Below are 18,267 nucleotides of genomic sequence, written 5' to 3'. Positions count from 1 at the left end.
TAAGCTAAATTAAAACAAATTGTGATGTTTATCTATATATCTACCCTCTTCTTAAACAATACATGGGTTTTAGAATGTTTAAATTTTTTTGTCACCCTCCCAATTTACGTTATCCCTCCCCAGCATTTTAATTATATAATGACTATTTTATTACCCATATGAGACATTTTCATTGTTTTTATATGTATGTATATGCATATATATGTAAACATATACAATTATTAGTTTATTAATTTAGATTTACACATTTAATTAGATTTGCCCATTTGTCTATCATTTCTGCTTGAGTCTTATACCTTCCTTTTAGGTAACTTTATTCCCTCCTCTTGAGTTGTGGTTGAGCCTGATATATAAATCAGGTTTGACCTTTATTTCCTCTCATCAGTTTTACAGTATTATTTTAATGTCTTCTATCTTTATTGGTGGTGTTGAGAAATTTGATATGACACTAATTATCTTTCCCTTAAAATTAATTGATTTTTTTTTCTTAGTGCTTTTAAGATCTTCTCTTTGCTTTTGTTATTTGGCAGTTTCCTCAGATGATTTGTAATTTTGGATCATGAGTTCATGTTTAGCTGTGCTCTATCTGTGGGAATCTTGCAATACCTGGTTTGTGTATCCAATAAGGGAAGATTTGTTTTTGCTTCTGTCAAGATATCCAGGACACTAGAAACCCAGAGTTTCCTAAACCATGAAGGAAATACAAATTAAATTACTGAAACTGTATCAGGGTAGACCACTGGTTACTATTTCTAAAGGGAGATTTTTTTTCACCAGTGCTCAGGCTTAGATTATTAAATTCCTTTGCCATCTCTCTTTTTAAATAGGCATTCTTTTTCCTGCTCCTCTAACCTCTCACTGTGTATGTGTCTCATTTCCATTGCCCACCTTTCCCACAGGACTAACTCCTTGTTGGCTACCCTAATGTGGCTAATAAAACACAAGCTGCTAAAAGGCAAGTGCCCTAAGATCAGTTGCACATTCAGCATCAGCTACCACCTTCATAAAAGATCCCATAGAGTGAGAGAGTGTACATAATCCACACTTGGCAAATGAGAGTTCTTGTATAGGTTTTTTTTTTTTTTTTTTTTTTCCCTTAGAACTGAGGAAGTTCCTGCACTAGTTGTAGGAACAGTAAACCAGGAAGCTTTGAGGCACTTGACATCCATGTTCTGCTTCATGTAGATTAGGCTGGTCTTTCTGTTTCATGTAGAGTAGCCTGGTATTTCTGCTTCATGTAGATGAGGCTGGTCTTTCAAAGGAGAGAACAAGACTAAGGTGCAGAGTGATGCAGAGACAAGAAGTTGTAACAGATATCCTGAGAAGTGAAGTTCCTGCTTCTACTTGCTCCTGACTCTCAGATGATCCAGTTGTGTCTCTACCTGTCCTACAATTCATTAATTCTCTTCCTTTAATTGTTTCTTTCAATTGCTAAAGAACCAAGTACCATTCTAATAAACTTTTCTTTGGTGTAAACTAGTTCAGGTTATGTTTCTGACATTTGCAATCAAAGGAGTCATGACTAATCCACAATTATTTTGTTTTACATATCTTTTCTTTTTCATATCCTACAAAGCCAACCTACTGCATGACAACGATGAATTAAAATGACTTGAATAAGATGGGCACATTAGCTCCACCCAGACCTGAAAATTTAACACTTGGTTTGGTACCATACTACTTTCAGTTGATTCTGCTAATATGTTCCAACTATCAGGATCAAAAGGAACAAGGCAACTCAAGAACTGATTCAGAATAGTCTCAACCCCTCAGTGGACCAAAAATTATGCTCCCTTCCACCACAAAATTCACACGCTTCCTTAAGAGCCCTGAGAATCAACCTGGATATGATACAGATGTTCAAGTACTAATCTGAACTGTCTGAATATCCAAAATTTTTCCTGAAGTCTCTGGAGAGGAAAGATCTCATAGTTACAGAAAGAAAAGAGAACACATAGTTAAATCGATGACTAAGTGCACACAAACAAAGAAGAGTGAAAGTCTGAGGCAATTGATCAGGTAATTTATGCTCAAATTTGATATTGTATAAAAATACCTTTGGGCCCCAAGTTAGCCATGTTGCCTGTCATTAATGATCAAATCTTTGGCATTGCTTTTCCCCTCTTGGATGCACAGAATCAATGCACTGGGCCACTGGTTAGAATGGAGCTAGGGGTATAAAAATTAAATCTTTATGCTATCTTGGAAGTTGGCTCTCACATAGTGAACATACAGTAATAAAGGCCTTATTCTCATCACTTCTTTCCATGCTTAAACTCTAATTTATACAAATGCATCCTTGTCTAGTAGTCCTCTATGGACTTATTCTCACTCTAAATATTAAGAGCAAGGTTTGTGTCCTATGTAAATATATTACTTCACTAAATTTTGAAAAGCAAAGAAGCAATCAATATGAAAGCCAAAATGCATCATTTTAAAAAATCGTTTTAAGCTTTCATATGCTAACATTTTAATTTAAATCCCAGATTATGTAATTCAAGATAAAGTGTACCCATTCTCAACCCATTATCCTTTCACCTCCTTTCTTAAACTTCAGAATTTATCTATTTGTTCTTTTGGAAAACACAAATCTTCCAAGAAATCCACTCACTGGCTATTTTTGTCTTTGAGAAATGGGCTCCTTCCCAGTGGAAGCTTCTAAAGGGATTTTTCTGAAGGAACCACACCACAATGGAGTGACTGCCCAGGCAATTATTGTAGGAAAACTATCCCGGCAAGTTGGCCAGACAAGATGAAATTGGATAATTTTCTTTAAACCCTAAAGAGAAGAATAAGGCACTTGGGAATAAAAAGGGATGAAGTGCCAAAAAGAAAATCCCACCACAGAGGAAAGAGTGTTTGAGGACCAAAGCAGAAGACAAAGAACGATGCCTCCACTGGACCAGGAGCTTTGCTCTGTTTTCTCTGTGGACCTCCTTGCAGTTGAAACCTTGTTTTTCGGTGTAAATTAAAAATAAGCCAAATGAATAAATAAATAAATGCCCTTCATAGATGATGTGTGCCTAATAGTCAAGCATTAAAAGTCCACTTTTAAGGTGATATATTTGACCCACTGAAAATAATACACCACTGGAACTAGTGAAGTCTACTTTTGTAATCAGCAAAACTTCTTGGCTTAGTCCTTCAATATTTTATCAGCATGCTCAGAAATATTTCCTTTAACTGGAATCCTTGACATGATGGGTTTTTTAAATTTGGAAAATAACTTTAATTCCCATGAGGAATTATCATTGAGAATTATAACTGTTATTAGCACTGAGAGAGGCTGCAAAACCCCTTCTCATTTTGCAAGTAAGAAAACTAAGATCTAGAAAGGTGTTCAGATTCATTCAGCTGATATGTAGCAGCTGGTTAGTGGCAGGGTCACAGCCAGACATAAGTGTTCAGGATTCATAGCCCACTGTTCTAACCAACCGATCACTAACCAGTATTCTGTTAAGTAGGATATAAATATAATAATGATGCATGCAGATACAAATATAAGTTATTTCTGTAAGGAAAACAGAGTTAAATTCATGAATTGCAAATTTTGTCATCCTTTCTCCATGGAAAGTGTTGATAAATTTGGCTTATCTTCCACTATGGAGAACAGTATGGAGGTTCCTTAAAAAACTAAAAATAGAACTACCATATGACCCAGCAATCCCACTACTAGGCATATACCCTGAGAAAACCATAATTCAAAAAGAGACATGTACCAAAATGTTCATTGCAGCTCTATTCACAATAGCCCGGAGCTGGAAACAACCTAAGTGTCCATCATCGGATGAATGGATAAAGAAGATGTGGCACATATATACAATGGAATATTACTCAGCCATAAAAAGAAACGAAACTGAGCTATTTGTAATGAGGTGGATAGACCTAGAGTCTGTCATACAGAGTGAAGTAAGTCAGAAAGAGAAAGACAAATACCGTATGCTAACACATATATATGGAATTAAAAAAAAAATGTCATGAAGAACCTAGGGGTAAAACGGGAATAAAGACACAGACCTACTTGAGAATGGACTTGAGGATATGGGGAGGGGGAAGGGTAAGCTGTGACAAAGTGAATGAGAGGCATGGACATATATACACTACCAAACGTAAGGTAGATAGATAGTGGGAAGCAGCCGCAGAGCACAGGGAGATCAGCTCGGTGCTTTGTGACCGCCTGGAGGGGTGGGATGGAGAGGGTGGGAGGGAGGGAGATGCATGAGGGAAGGGATGTGGGAACAGATGTATATGTATGACTGATTCACTTTGTTATAAAGCAGAAACTAATTTAAAAAATATATAAATAAAAAAAGGAAAATTAGACAATGATAGAAAAAAAAATTTGGCTTATCTTAAATTTTACCAATTCAGTGCTTTCACTATATATTTTTTTCTATTCAAACATTACAGTCAAAATATCTGATTATAATAAATAAAGAAATTAATTCCACTTTTACACTGTCCACAGGTGTACTATAGTCATTCTAACAGCTATGAAGAGTAGATAGTGAACTAATTCCCAAAGTTGATCTTAATAAATTCAGGTTGACAATGAAACAGATCACACAGCATAATATTATGTACTGCAACCCTACAATATATATTCCTAACTCACCCCTCAACTTGTGAAGTAGGTTTTTATTGCTACTGTTTTTCCTAAATTAATATCACTTCTAAGAAGATCTAAATGGGAAGAAATTTCAGGTTAGCCTCCATATAAAATATATGTCTGAATTCTGTGGTTGAACAAGGAGAAATAATACTGATGTTAATCTAAGTGACATAAAATAACAAGAAAATCAGAATTGATTGAAATGGCATATTTGGGTGTTTTTCACAGTTACTAATGAAAAACATACTGTATTTGTGTAAACAATATACTCAAAAAGGTGGCCTTAAACTTTAGACATGTAGCAAATGAGAAATTTCCCTGGAAATGGTAAACATTTGAATAACAGCTCAAAAGCTGCTGAGTGTAAAACGTGAAACTGAAAATAAAGCAGGCAGTGAGGAAATCTGAGTGTGAGGCAAGAGGGACAGCAAAATTGAAACCACAGCCTTTGCACTCAAGTTGCCTCATGTCTAGTTAGCAGGCACAAATGTAAATGTAACCCACATGTTGGCTGGGGTTATTCCATCCTTTGAGAGTTCCTATAAAATGGGACTAATTCCCTGGAGTTTGTATTCTGAGGCTAATTTCTGATTCTGGTACTTTCTTGCAGAACTTTCTACCTCACCACCATTCTTCTGCCTTGCACCACCTAGATGGTCAGTGGAGTCCCTTGTGCTTGATTTCACCTGAAACATCACTCACACCAAGGCATCTTCGAAGGTGGCAGACTTCACTGAAGGTTTGTGGCAATGAGTGTTAGACCACAAAATCCAACAGCAAAGAACTTGATCATGGAACTGAAGTGATTCCTGTGCTCAGAAGTCCTTTGGCCACTTTTCTCTGTTCACTGTTCTCCATTTCCCCACTTGCCCATCATTCTCTGGCTCCCCTTCCCTCTCTTCTCTCTTCTGCTTACTCTTTAGGCCCTAATTCTCCTTAATCCCTTTAAGTTGTTTTTCTTTATTTCACTGGCTTCTAGAGTATGCTTTCAAATCTTCCCCTAAAGCAATGTTAGTAGCATGTTTTCCTAAATAGAGACAGCTGCCTCTCTAAGAGGAACTCTAGAATCCGGTGTGAAAATAGGAAAGTTCTCTGTAGCAATATACATGATATGGTATAACAATTCCTATAAAACTCAGGCAGTACAAGCATCAGCAGATACAGAGTAAGAAAGCAATGGGGACCCTGGTTTTATTAACTGTATTAGTAAACGTTATCAGTTAGTTCTTTTCTCATGCAGTTACTGTGAGGATCAATCAGTTTTAAGTGCGAACTCTGAGTTATATTCCTATGACACATATATTATTCAATACCTAGCCATGTCTGGTCCACAACGGGCCTCCAACTAATTTGGCAGGCACTCTTCTAGACCTTCCATAGAGCAGGGGATGACTGAGAATGTTTCAGGAACAACGACAAGAAAAGCATTAATGATGACCCTTTTAAAACATTTAGCTTTGAAACAGACCACCATGGGGGTATTCTAGGAAGAGGAACAAACTGGCAAAGATAGAGAGGAAAGAAAACACACCACAAATTCATACTGGGGAGTAGTGGTGGATAAAATAATACAGCTAGGTAGGGCAGGGCCTTGAAGTCACAATGATGATTTTGGATTTAATTCAATAAATGGAAAAGAAAAATCATTGCTGTCACGTGTGATGTGATTGACAAATGCCTTTGATTGCATCATCTCATCAAAGCTCCCAGAGGGAGAGATGTCAGGGTCTGTGTCCTCTGCTCTGGTCAAGCAAATCCTATGGAGTTGTTTGCAGCTGAGGGGCCCGCCCTTTGAAGAACTTTGATAAACTCCAACTCATTCAAAAGAGAGGAATAGCAAGGAAGCCTAGCATGGGGACACATGAGGAATGACCAAAGGAACAAGAGGTGATACCCTATAGAGAAGAAACTCCAAAAGGCTGTAACAGATGTCAAAGACTGGGGCATTCTTGGAAACATGGTTTGGTATTTTTGACCTTTGCATTCTCAGTGCCTGCATGTGGCTGCAACTCAATAAAGGTCTGTTGAATGAGTGAATGAATAATTGAATGGCTGGCTGTCATAGAGAACAGGCATTGAATTGGTTCTTTGTCTCCCCAAAGGGCAGAGGGTGATGGAAGTTGCAGAGATAGAGAATAGAGATGGCGCTTGACATAAAGAAGACTTTTAACATATAAATCCTCAACAGTGAAAGGAGCTGTGGCCACAGCTGGTACGGTTTCCACTCCCAGGCTGGGGTGAGCAAGCTCATGTTTGAAAGTGGATGACTTAAGCACCCCTGGCACTCTGTGACTCTTCAGTTCAATCAGAAATTATTTGCATGATACAGCCCTCTTATAATGACTGGTTAGCATTTTGTTAATGTCATCTGTGTATGCAGTAGCAAACTGCCCTGCCAAATACACTTCTTAGACTTAGTTTTCGAATTTTATTTCGCTATGTTTCATGGGTCACAAATTGGTGTGAAGAGACCATACACATGTACACACACAGACAACCCCCACTGCTGCCACAGACACACAGTAGGTGAAGTTTCCAATGCATTCAGCTGAAGATGTCAAGTCTTATCAGAAGTCGGCTGGTCTCACCATCAAGGCAGATGTAGCATATCTGAACACACTTTCTTTTGCCCCTATTGCTCCTGAAGAGGGCATGTAATCGTTACTTATATTTGCAAGCAAGGAAGTGCCACGCCTGGCCTTTTTCTATTTGTATTTACACCTTCATCTTGGAAGAACTTCCGCATTCACAGTTACATTATTTTGTGTACTGCAACCAGTCCCCTTACCTCATTCTTGAACTAAGTTCAACACCAAAAAAAGAAAAACTTCATCTTGGGGAGAAAACAAAGTCACTACTCAGGTGTGGCTGAATAATACCTTAGCCCAAGCTGACCACAATCCCCCAGAACCCAGTACTGTGCTTGTTATAAAAGTAACTTAATTCATATGTTTTGTTTTCCTAAGGAATTAAATGATCTTCACTGAACACATTGTCTAGTAATTTCTTACTTCAGCCATTCTCTCTAATAGTTCCTGGGAAGTACAGACAAAATAAATCTTAGCACTTACATAATTATGAGAGGAGATAAAGAAACCCTAAGAAGGTAAGAACAATGTAAAGAATCCTAAGAAAACATGAAGAAATGTGGGAGAGTTTTGTCTTTGATAACAAAACCAAGCATCTTGCTATGGACTGAAGGTTTCTATACCCCCCAAATTCATATATTGAATCCTAACCCCAAATGAGATGGTATTAGGATGTGGGGCTTTGGGGTGATGAGATCAGGAGGGTGGAGTCTTGTGGAATTAGTGGGTTTATTTCTCTTTCCACCATGTGAGGTTACAATGAGAAGACAGTGGTCTATGATGCAGGAAGCTGACCCTCACACAACGCCAAATCTGCTGGAGCCTTGATCTTGGACTTTCCAGCCTCCAGAACTGTGAGAAATCAATCTTTGTTGTTTAAGAGATCTAGTCTATGGTATTTTTTTTTTTATAGCAGCCTGAATGGACTAAGACAATACCTTGACATTTGTGCAAATGTAATAGTAATTTAAATCTGCTTAATGACAACCATCTTTCCAAAAATTGTCAGAACAAAATTCTGACCCTTTTTAAAAAAGATAAAAAGCACAATAATTTAATAAATGACTACCTTTGGACACTCTTAATAGTAACAACCGAATCTAAAAGAACCCAAGCCCAGTTCTAAAATAGATGAAAAACTGGAGTATTAGAGAACTTTTTAAGCATATTTATGTCAGTTGTGATTTTAGGACATATGACCCTACCTTTATGGCACAGAAGTTCATTTATTTATTGAATATGTATTGAATACCTACTCTGCGCCAGATACTGTCATGATTTTGCTGTATTCAAATAAAAATAGGATAAGATCCTTGTCCTATAGAGTTCCTTAAAAATTATACTATTTCATTGTTCCCTTTTATTATATTTTAACCCTAGCAATTCCTGCCTTGAGACATGATTAGATCCTACATAAAATTGAACAAATTTTGAAAAAGTTTTTAAATAGTATCATAAGGAAAAATAAGTTTTGAAGAAAATATTGCTACTCTATAAATCATTGTTGTATTCACACTTGATGCTTAAAACTCTAACAAAAATAAACCCATTTAACATAATTTAGACTAAAAGTCATCGTCTCCCAAAGTGTTCCCCCAAAATTCTATACAGATTATTCCCTCTCTCCCTCTCTATTTTTTCTCCCCTTTTCTCCCTCTTTCTTTCTCCCTCTCTCTTTTTTCCCTTTCTCTCTTTTTTTTCTCCAGCTTTCTCCCTCCCTTCCTCCCCCCTTCCCTCTCTCTTGATCAGATTTTCTTTTTTTCCCACACTCGGTAGAAATGCTGACTTTTATAATGAGCAGCAGACTGATCTGTGATGAGAGAAGGAGGAAATAGATTTCATAGCAGAGGAAAACCAACCCGTCACAGTCGTAAATGAATAGAGAAGATAACAATGAATAACACCCAACGGTGAAAGCAGAAAAGAAGATAATGTTGTCTGGAAAGCAAAATTTTACCAAACTTACATTTTATCTTAAGCAGAATGAGCAGAACTCTAGTGCACAGAGTCAAAGTATGTGTCCCAAAGAACATTAGGGCTGCAGAATGTAAGCAGTTGCTAAGCAGAAACATCAAACAAACAAACACAAATGCTAGTCATGTAGGGATGATTTCTACCATGATATGTAAGTTAATGAAACACTGTTTATATAAGACTGCTCAAGATCTTTAATTTTCTAGTTAAAGTTACATATTATAACTTTCCACGAGGAATATGTAATTTCTACATTTATGAAATGTGCTTGACTATGGAAAATTTTCTTGAAGAAACACCTTCCCAAAGTTTCCAGGAAACCCAGATTCAGGTATTGGGAGGCTACAGGAAATGACGTATGTAAAGCACCCATTGCAGCGCCTGGCACAGAGCTGGTGCTCACTGAAAGGGGCTGGTGATGGTGGCTGTAATGGAGGTACTGTCTCTTCTATCACTAGACAAAGAGAGTCATAGATCTTATATGAAACACATATAAAGTGTTTTTGAAAACAGGAGGAGTCAGAGAGAGGGGGAAACTAGCAGCTTTTTCATACCACGACATGCTAAGTAAGCATGCCAACACATTATCATTTAATCATTACACCCATGCTATGAAGTCCATTATCTATTATGTCCATTTTATAGATGAAGAAACTGAGGTTCATAAGTATGCTAACAGTTCCACAGTGAGTTACTGATAGGCCTCTCTGAACTCGGAACTACTTTTCCTTTGTCAAATCCCATGAATTCCTTAAATACACTTTTTTTTACAACTTTATTAGATTATAATTGCTTTACAGTGTTGTGTTAGTTTTTGCTGTACAACAAGGTGAATCAGCTATACGTACACTTATATCCCCATATCTCCTCCCTCTTGAGACTCCCTCCCACCCTCTCCATCCCACCCCTCTAGGTAGTCACAAAGCACCGAGCTGATCTCCCTGTGCTATGCGGTAGCTTCCCACTAGCTATCTATTTTACACATGGTAGTGTATATACATCAATGATGCTCTCTCAATTTGTCCCACCCTCCCCTTCCACCCCTGTGGCCACAAGTCTGTTCTTCACATCTGCATCTCTATTCCTGCCCTGCCACTAGGTTCATCTGTACCATTTTTCTATATTCCATATATATGCATTAATATACGATATTTGTCTTTCTCTTTCTGACTTACTTCACTCTGTATGACAGACTCTAGGTCTGCCCACCGCACTACAAATAACTCAGTTTCGTTTCTTTTTATGGCTGAGTAATATTCCATTGTATATATGTGCCACTTCTTTATCCGTTCATCTGTCGATGGACACTTAGGTTGCTAACATGACCTGGCTATTGTAAACAGTGCTGCAATGGACATTGTAGTACATGTCTCTTTTTGAATTATGGTTTTCTCTGGGTATATGCCCAGTAGTGGGATTGCTGGGTCGTATGGTGGTTCTATTTGTGGTTTTTTAAGGAACCTCCATACTGTTCTCCATAGTGGCTGTACCAATTTACATTCCCACCAACAGTGCAGGAGGGTTCCCTTTTCTCTAAATACACTCGATTTTATATAGGACAGAGGTTTTTTTTGGTTTTTGCCTTGTATTACACCAAATGGAGTAGTGCAAAGAGGAGAGCTCTAGGGAATAAAGCAGAGCAGAGGGTGAATCTCACTTCTGCTATTTACTTAGTGTTACATTGGGCCTCAATTCTTTATCATAAAATAGAAATCTTCCCTCTTCCCTCCCTCCCTTCCTTCCCTTTCTCCCTCCCTCCCTCCTTCCCTCCATTCCACATAATACCAGTGATATTTGAATGAGTGAAGGGAAGAGTGGGAAGAAGTAAGGCTGAGGGGCTAAGCAAGATGAGGCAAGATAGTCTAGGTCATGGGAGGAAGGCTGAATTTTATGTTAAATATAAGGAGAGCCACTGCAGGATTTTAAAAGCAAGGGAAGGGCGTTATCTGATTATCATTGAGAATTTCCCCTTTGTTGCTGCCTGAGGAGTGGTGGGGGCAGCTATGGGGGGAGAGGGTGAGGCACAAGAGTGAAAGTGGAGAAAACAGTTAGAGGCTGCTGTGTTCACAGAGGTGAGAGACACTGGGGGCCTGGACTAACAGGGTGGCCGTGGACATGAAGTAAAGAAGAGAGTTTCAGATATATTTTCAAAGTGGCATCCATAAGGGTTACTAATATATGTGATCTCTAGTTTATCAGAAAGGAAGGACTCCTAGATTTTGGCTTGACTAACTTGCTAAAGTGCAGTGCTTTTTACATGAAAGGAGAAGAACAGAGGTTTGATAAGGTAGACGTGGAAGGGGGAAAATCCAGAATTCCATCTGGGATCTGTTAAGTTGCAGAATCGAAGACACATCCAAAGGGAGATGTCAGGAGACACGGAAACATGAAAGTAAGGCACTCAAGGGAGAAATGTGGACTCCAGTGAAAATGTGGGAGTCATCAGCACAGGAGAGCTTGCAGCCCTGGGAACTGATGAGATCACTAGGGGACAAAGGTCAGAGTTGGAAAAGATGAGGCTGAGACAAATCTTGAGTTCCTCCAAATGAGGCAGATGGAGAAGGAGGCAGCCAAGATACCAAAACAAGAACGGACTGAGGCAAGAAGGAAAGCAGGAGAGTGAGTGTTTCAAAACCAAGAGAGTGAAGTCCTGGTAAGTGACAGGCACGGGGGATAAAAAGTGGTGAATCACTGAAGGTATTAAATGGAGGATATTTTGAAGTAGTATCTCTTTCTTCCCCTCAGGTGGGATGGAGAGTCCAGGTGATGCTGTGACCCATGGGAGGAAGGGACACTTCCTCAATGATAGATGGATGCAAGTATGGGTTGCTTTAGACACGAGAAGATGAGAAAGTTTATTTCTGGTGGTGACAATTTTCCCAGTGAAGTATGAAGCTTTTAAATCAGATCAAATCTCAGATACATGGAAACAAGGGTCAACTTTCAATATGCACAAGTCTCTGTAACAAGGTACCCTGCAAAGTAAGGACTGTCTATATAAACATATAAATGAGTACGGAGCCAACAGAGATTGTAAAATTTCAAAATATACTACAGTATAAGGACAAATGAGCTTCCTGTCAAAGCTGAGCCTGTTCAGTACTTGACTGGACAAAAGAATGGACTGTTAGCTGCTTGGAGGGTAGCCTTTCTGAAAGGGGCCAATGGCCCAGAGGAAAGAAGGAGTGTTGACAGGGACTAAATGAGAGCTTTCCTTCCTCGTTCCTCTTTCTTTCCACTGTAACATTTACTTTGCTCAAGGCCATTATCACACTCACAGTGGAAGGAAAGCCTAGGGATTTTGCATCTCAGGATAATTAGCAGAGACAGAGAGGGGCACATTGTTTGATTTTATAGACTGACCCTGACCTTAGTTTCTTAATCTGATTACACCTGGTGACTAGAATGGTTTAGCAAGAGTTCAGCTGAGATGCCTATTGATAAAATCGACCTCCAAGGTGAGGGAAGACATAGTTTGAGATCCTGGTGAGCAAAGGACCACTGGTGATGCAACTATAAAACTGTGGAGAGCCGATTCATGCTTTGCAAATACTAGTTCTAAACTAATATGCACATCAGGTTTCACAGACTCAGTAAAGTCACACATTGCTTTACTAAGCTGAGGGAATGAGTGTATTTATAAAGTATCTACAGTTTCTTCCAGTTTTCCCATCACTTGGAATTGACCTTCCCTTTATTTCCCTGGGCTCTAGACTGTGTTTTAGGAAAAACTCAGCAAGCCCAGGGGTACCTTCTAGACCAAGACTGCCTACTGCTCCACCTCCAGCATCATAGTCAGCCCCCCTTCTCTAGTCTCAGTTACTCCTGGTGGCTGGATCCCATGCTTCTCTCCCACGTTGAGGAGGTAGCTTTCAAAATTGGATGGAAAAATAAAATAAAAAACAGGAAAATACCATTACATACCTATTAGAATGGTGAAAACCCAAAACACTAACAGCACCAAATGCTGACATGAATGTGGAGCAACAGGAACTCCCATTCATTGTTGATAGGAGTGTAAAGTGGTACAGCCACTTTGGAAGATGGTTTGGCATTTTTTTAAACAAAGTTAAACAGACTCATTGTATGACCCAGCAACGTACTTCTTGGTATTTACCCAAATGAGTTGAAAATTTATGTCCACATAAAAACCTTCACATGGATGTTTTATAGCAGCTTCACTCAGAATTGCCAAAACTCAGAAGTGAATAAGATGCCCTTCAGCAGGTGAATGGATAAACTGGTACATCCAGACAACAGAATTCAGAGCTAAAAAGAAATGAGCCACCAAACCAAGAAAATAAATGGAAGTATATGAAATGCATATTACTAAGTGAAAGATGCTAATCTGAAAAGATTACATACTGTATGAGTCCAACTATAAGACACTCTAGAAAAGGAAAAACTATGGAGATGGTAAAAAAGATCAGCATTTACTGGGGGTTAAAGGGGAAGAAGAAATGAATAGGCAAGTACAGGGGATTTTTAGGGCAGTGAAACATTCTGTATGATACTACAAAGGTAGATACATGTCATTATACATTTGTCAAAACCCATAGAATATACGACACCAAGAGTGAACCCTAATGTAAATTATGGACTCTCGGTGATGATGATGTGTCAGTGTAGGTTCGCTGATTGTGGCAAATGCACCACTCTGGTGGGAGAAGTTGAGAGTGGAGTAAGCCTGCACATGTGTCGGGGTAGGAGGTACGTGAGAATTCTGTGTAGTTTATGCTCAATTTTTCTGGGAACCTAAATCTGCTCTAAAAATACAGCTTATTAAAAAGAAATGAATGGAAAGCTATCCTTTCAATAAGTATTCATCAGATTAGCTGAAAAACCCTAGAGCTCTCTTATATATAGAGCTTGCTATGGCCAATCTAGAACATCTTATTTAGCTCTCTCTTTAGCTATGTAATAGGAAGAATCTTTAAACCTTATTCTTTAGTGACACTGACTCCCCCTGGAGGCTCTATGATTCTCTCCCCACCACCCCACCCCATACAGCCGCAGTTCCAATAGGTTATACACATTCATACATACTTCTAGTATAATCCATGTTCTGGACAGCACAGCAATTGTAATTCATTGTTTTTATATTTTTATAATCTCTAAATTAAAAAAAATTACAGGTGAAGAGAAAAATGCCAAGAAGTCCTAGTTTAGGATGACTTTTTAAAGTTTATTATTTAAGTCTGTCTTTATTTTGAGAAAGTGACTTCAACAGGTCATGGTGGGCCTGAATTCAGACAGAACGAGCTCAAATTCCATCCCTCCCTGCCATGCTAAACAGGAAGAAATGCATAAAACTGTCAGGCCATTTCACTGAACGGTCTGTATTGGAGTTTAAAAAAAAAAAGAAGAAACATTTCCAGTGGTCGTCTGGAAGGTTTTATTTCATTTGTTTGCCTTATAAAGTCATGCTTGGTCATCTTATTAAAAGACAACCTTGCTACAGAAAACACAAGACTGCTCCCTGAAATTATGCATCAGCAAATATTGATTTGCACCAGATTGGACCCTGGTTTCAGGAAGGCAAAAGTCTGGCCCAAAGAGTCCCATTGATTCAGGATAGAAGAACTGTGTCTTCTGTCTGTTTTGACTCTCCAAGATTTCCCTAACTTCTCCCTCATCAAAAATATATCAGTCTGCAGACTGAGGTGCTGAATGAATGTGCCAGGAGGGGTGAAGTGCTGGGCAGGAACGGAGGGCTCTCTGCACTGCCCAGAGAAGTCCTGCCTGCCCAGTCGCTGGCAACCTGGACTTGTTTTCCTCTCTAGCCACGGCTCTGGCTTCAGGCTAACTTCTTGACTAAGCTTTCACTCAAAGACCATTTTACCCAATACCAGAATAAGACAGATCTGCTCTTGTATCCTCACAAATATGGCAGAATCAAGATAGATGTTGTCCAGCTCGGGAAGGCAGTAGAGGGTGTGTTGAACTTGTTACCTTTCTGCAGCAGAGCTTGATGAAACGCGGTTGACCCCTCTGACTATACTCTTCATCTTTTTGCCTTGAGGCAGATAAACAGGCAGGCACACTACAGGGAGTTAGTACTATGACAAGGGAATGCCACAAGGCACCATGGAACAAGTTCACTCAAAAGATTCTTGGGGGCTGAGACAGGCAGTCAGGGAAGGATTTCTTGAGAAGCAATGACTAAACTAAGACTTGAAAGATGGGAAGCCTCTAACACACGTAAGAGTAAAATGGGTAAGGTAGGAGATGGAAAAGGATGGAAGGTATCTTACTGTCCCCATTCATCATCTCAGAAAACTCAGAAAGATGAAGTCACTTTCTCAGGATCACATAGTTGTTAACTAGCAGAACTGGGATTCAAACTGTCCCCAGAGGAGACAGCAAGACCTAGATTCAAATCTTAATACAAGTCACTTCACTCCGTAAGCCTTGATTCCCTCATTTGCCAAGTGGTGATGAATTAGATGCTTACTGCAGTGACTGTAAAATGAGAATCAATCAATGGATAGTATTAATTCTATCATCATTGACTACATCACTAGACTGTAAGCTCTGAATCTGCAGGCAGTATGTCCACCTTACTCACTGATATATCTGAGGGCTTTAATCGATGCCTGGCATAGGAGAGAGGATTCTTATGTATGAAGAAATTATTGAGAGAATGAAATGAAAGAACATATACAAAGTTCAGGGACAATTCCAGTTGTTTTTCAGTAAATGTTAGCTCTCCTTACCCACCACTATGTCAATAAGACAACCCCTTTTAGCCAGATAATTCTATTTGGAATATGTTTGAGTACCTCTAAGTGTCATTTGGTATTGGCATCCAGGTACGATACTGCACTTAATGGCTAATTGTTGTCCGATCTATACCTTTTGGCGATAGGTCAGGCATGATCCACTGCTACAGGCAGTAGCACCATCTCCAATTACCGATAATAAGAAGGAGGATTGGTGTATCCAAGATAAAACGTAACCTTACCAATGCCCAGAGCCTCTGAGTTGTCCTCAGGGGAAAACAGCTATAAACAAATGTTATAACTCATTTTGAGGTTCTCACATCTTAAGATGCTTTTATTTTCCTGTAAGAAATGTGCATTCCTATGACTTTCTGTTGATATTTTGAGTCTTTGTGAGGCATAGATTTCAGCCTTTCAATGGCTGTCTGATTACGTTGGGAGCAGAGAAACCCCGGAAGTCTCTTTGGCTCCTCTGGCCATCACTCAAGAGACCCTGCGCAGTGGGTGGCAAAGTGAATGCATTTCTCACCAGGTGCCTGCTGAGATGGTCACAGCCATCATATCAGAAAGCAATTCTGGCCACTCTTACAGAGAAGTGGTTGGTTGATATTTGCTAAATGTCCCCTCCAACACTTGCCATCACTCCCCATGATAACGACTGGAGGCTTAGCCTGACCCTGAGTGATGATGCAGCCATCGGCTTCAAGAAGAGGACCATGGAGAGTAAAATATAGGGAACTCTACCCAACACCCTGTAATGGCCTACATGGGAAAATAATCTTAAAAAAAAAAAACAAACAGAAGTAGAGTCACAGATGTAGAAAACAAACTTATAGTTACCAGGGGATAAGGACGGGAAGGATAAATTGGGAGACTGGGATTGACATACACACTACTATATATAAAATAGATAGCTAATAAGGACCTACTGTATAGCACAGGAAACTCTACTCAATACTCTGTAATGGCCTATATGGGAAAAGAATCTACAAAAAGAGTGGGTATATGTATATGTATAACTGATTCACTTTTCTGTACACCTGAAACTAACACAACATTGTAAATCAGCTATACTCCAATAAAAATTTTTTTTAAAAAGTGAGAAAAGGGAACCCTCCTACACTGTTGGTGGGAATGTAAGTTGGTGCAGCCACTATGTAGAACAGTATGGAGGTTCCTTAAAAAACTAAAACTAGAGTTACCATATGATCCAGCAATCCCACTCCTAGGCATACATCTGGAGAAAACTCTAATTTGAAAAGATACATGCACCCAATGTTCATTGCAGCACTATTTACAACAGCCAAGACATGGAAGCAACCTAAATGTTCATCAACAGAGGAATGAATAAAGAAGATTGTACACATATACAATGGAATATTACTCAGTCATAAAAAGAATGAAATAATGTCATTTGCAGCAACATGGTTGCACCTAGAGATTATCATACTAAGTGAAGAGAGTCAGACAGAGAAAGACAAATATCATATATCACTTATATGTGGAATCTAAAATATGACACAAATAAACTTATCTACAAAACAGAAATAGACTCACAGACATAGAAAATAAACTTATGGTTACCAAAGGGGAAAGAGAGGGAGGGATAAATTTGGAGAATAGGATTAACATATACACACTACTATATATAAAACAGATAATCAACAAGGACCCACTGTATAGCACAGGGGACTATACTTAATATTTTGTAATAACCTACAGTGGAAAAGAATCTAAAAAAGAATATGTATATATCATATATATATGTATATATAATGTATGTATGTATAACTGAATCACTTTGCTGTACACCCGAAACTAACGCACCATTGTAAATCAGCTATAGTTCAATAAAAATTGTTTTAAAACGTGAATCAAGTATCACTTTCACTCACCTTTCTCTTAATAATGAGAAACGTGTTGGGGAGCTTAAAAGAGACACAGCAAACAAAGTAACTTATGCCAATGACATTTCTGAGAATAATTCTCATTATCATTCTAGAGGACCCACATGATCTGATTCCAACACAGGCTACCTGGTGTTGCATTCCGTGACAATCTATTTTAATAATGAAAACACCATTTCATTGTAACTCTATTCTGTGCCCTGCCTCCAATTTACTGTCGACAAAGGTCTACCACAAGCTTGAAGTGCTAATATAAGTACAAAATCCCTGGTAACCATCATTTTTTAAGAATATGCTCATTAAACAGAAAGCAAAAAAGTCTGAAAACCCCCTGCTTCCCAGACAGCGCTGCTTGTACTGAAGGGCGGTACTCCCCTGGCACTTGGTTTCCAGGGAGGTAGAGTGAATGCCCGCACGGGTTAGGGCCTTTGAGCCTGCGGCTTTCCACGAAATGCAACAATCTG

Source organism: Mesoplodon bidens (genome assembly GCF_964165515.1).
Source record: "Mesoplodon bidens genome assembly, chromosome: 12".
In the NCBI taxonomy this organism is placed as follows: Eukaryota; Metazoa; Chordata; class Mammalia; order Artiodactyla; family Ziphiidae; genus Mesoplodon; species Mesoplodon bidens.
This window is presented reverse-complemented; position numbering follows the sequence as displayed.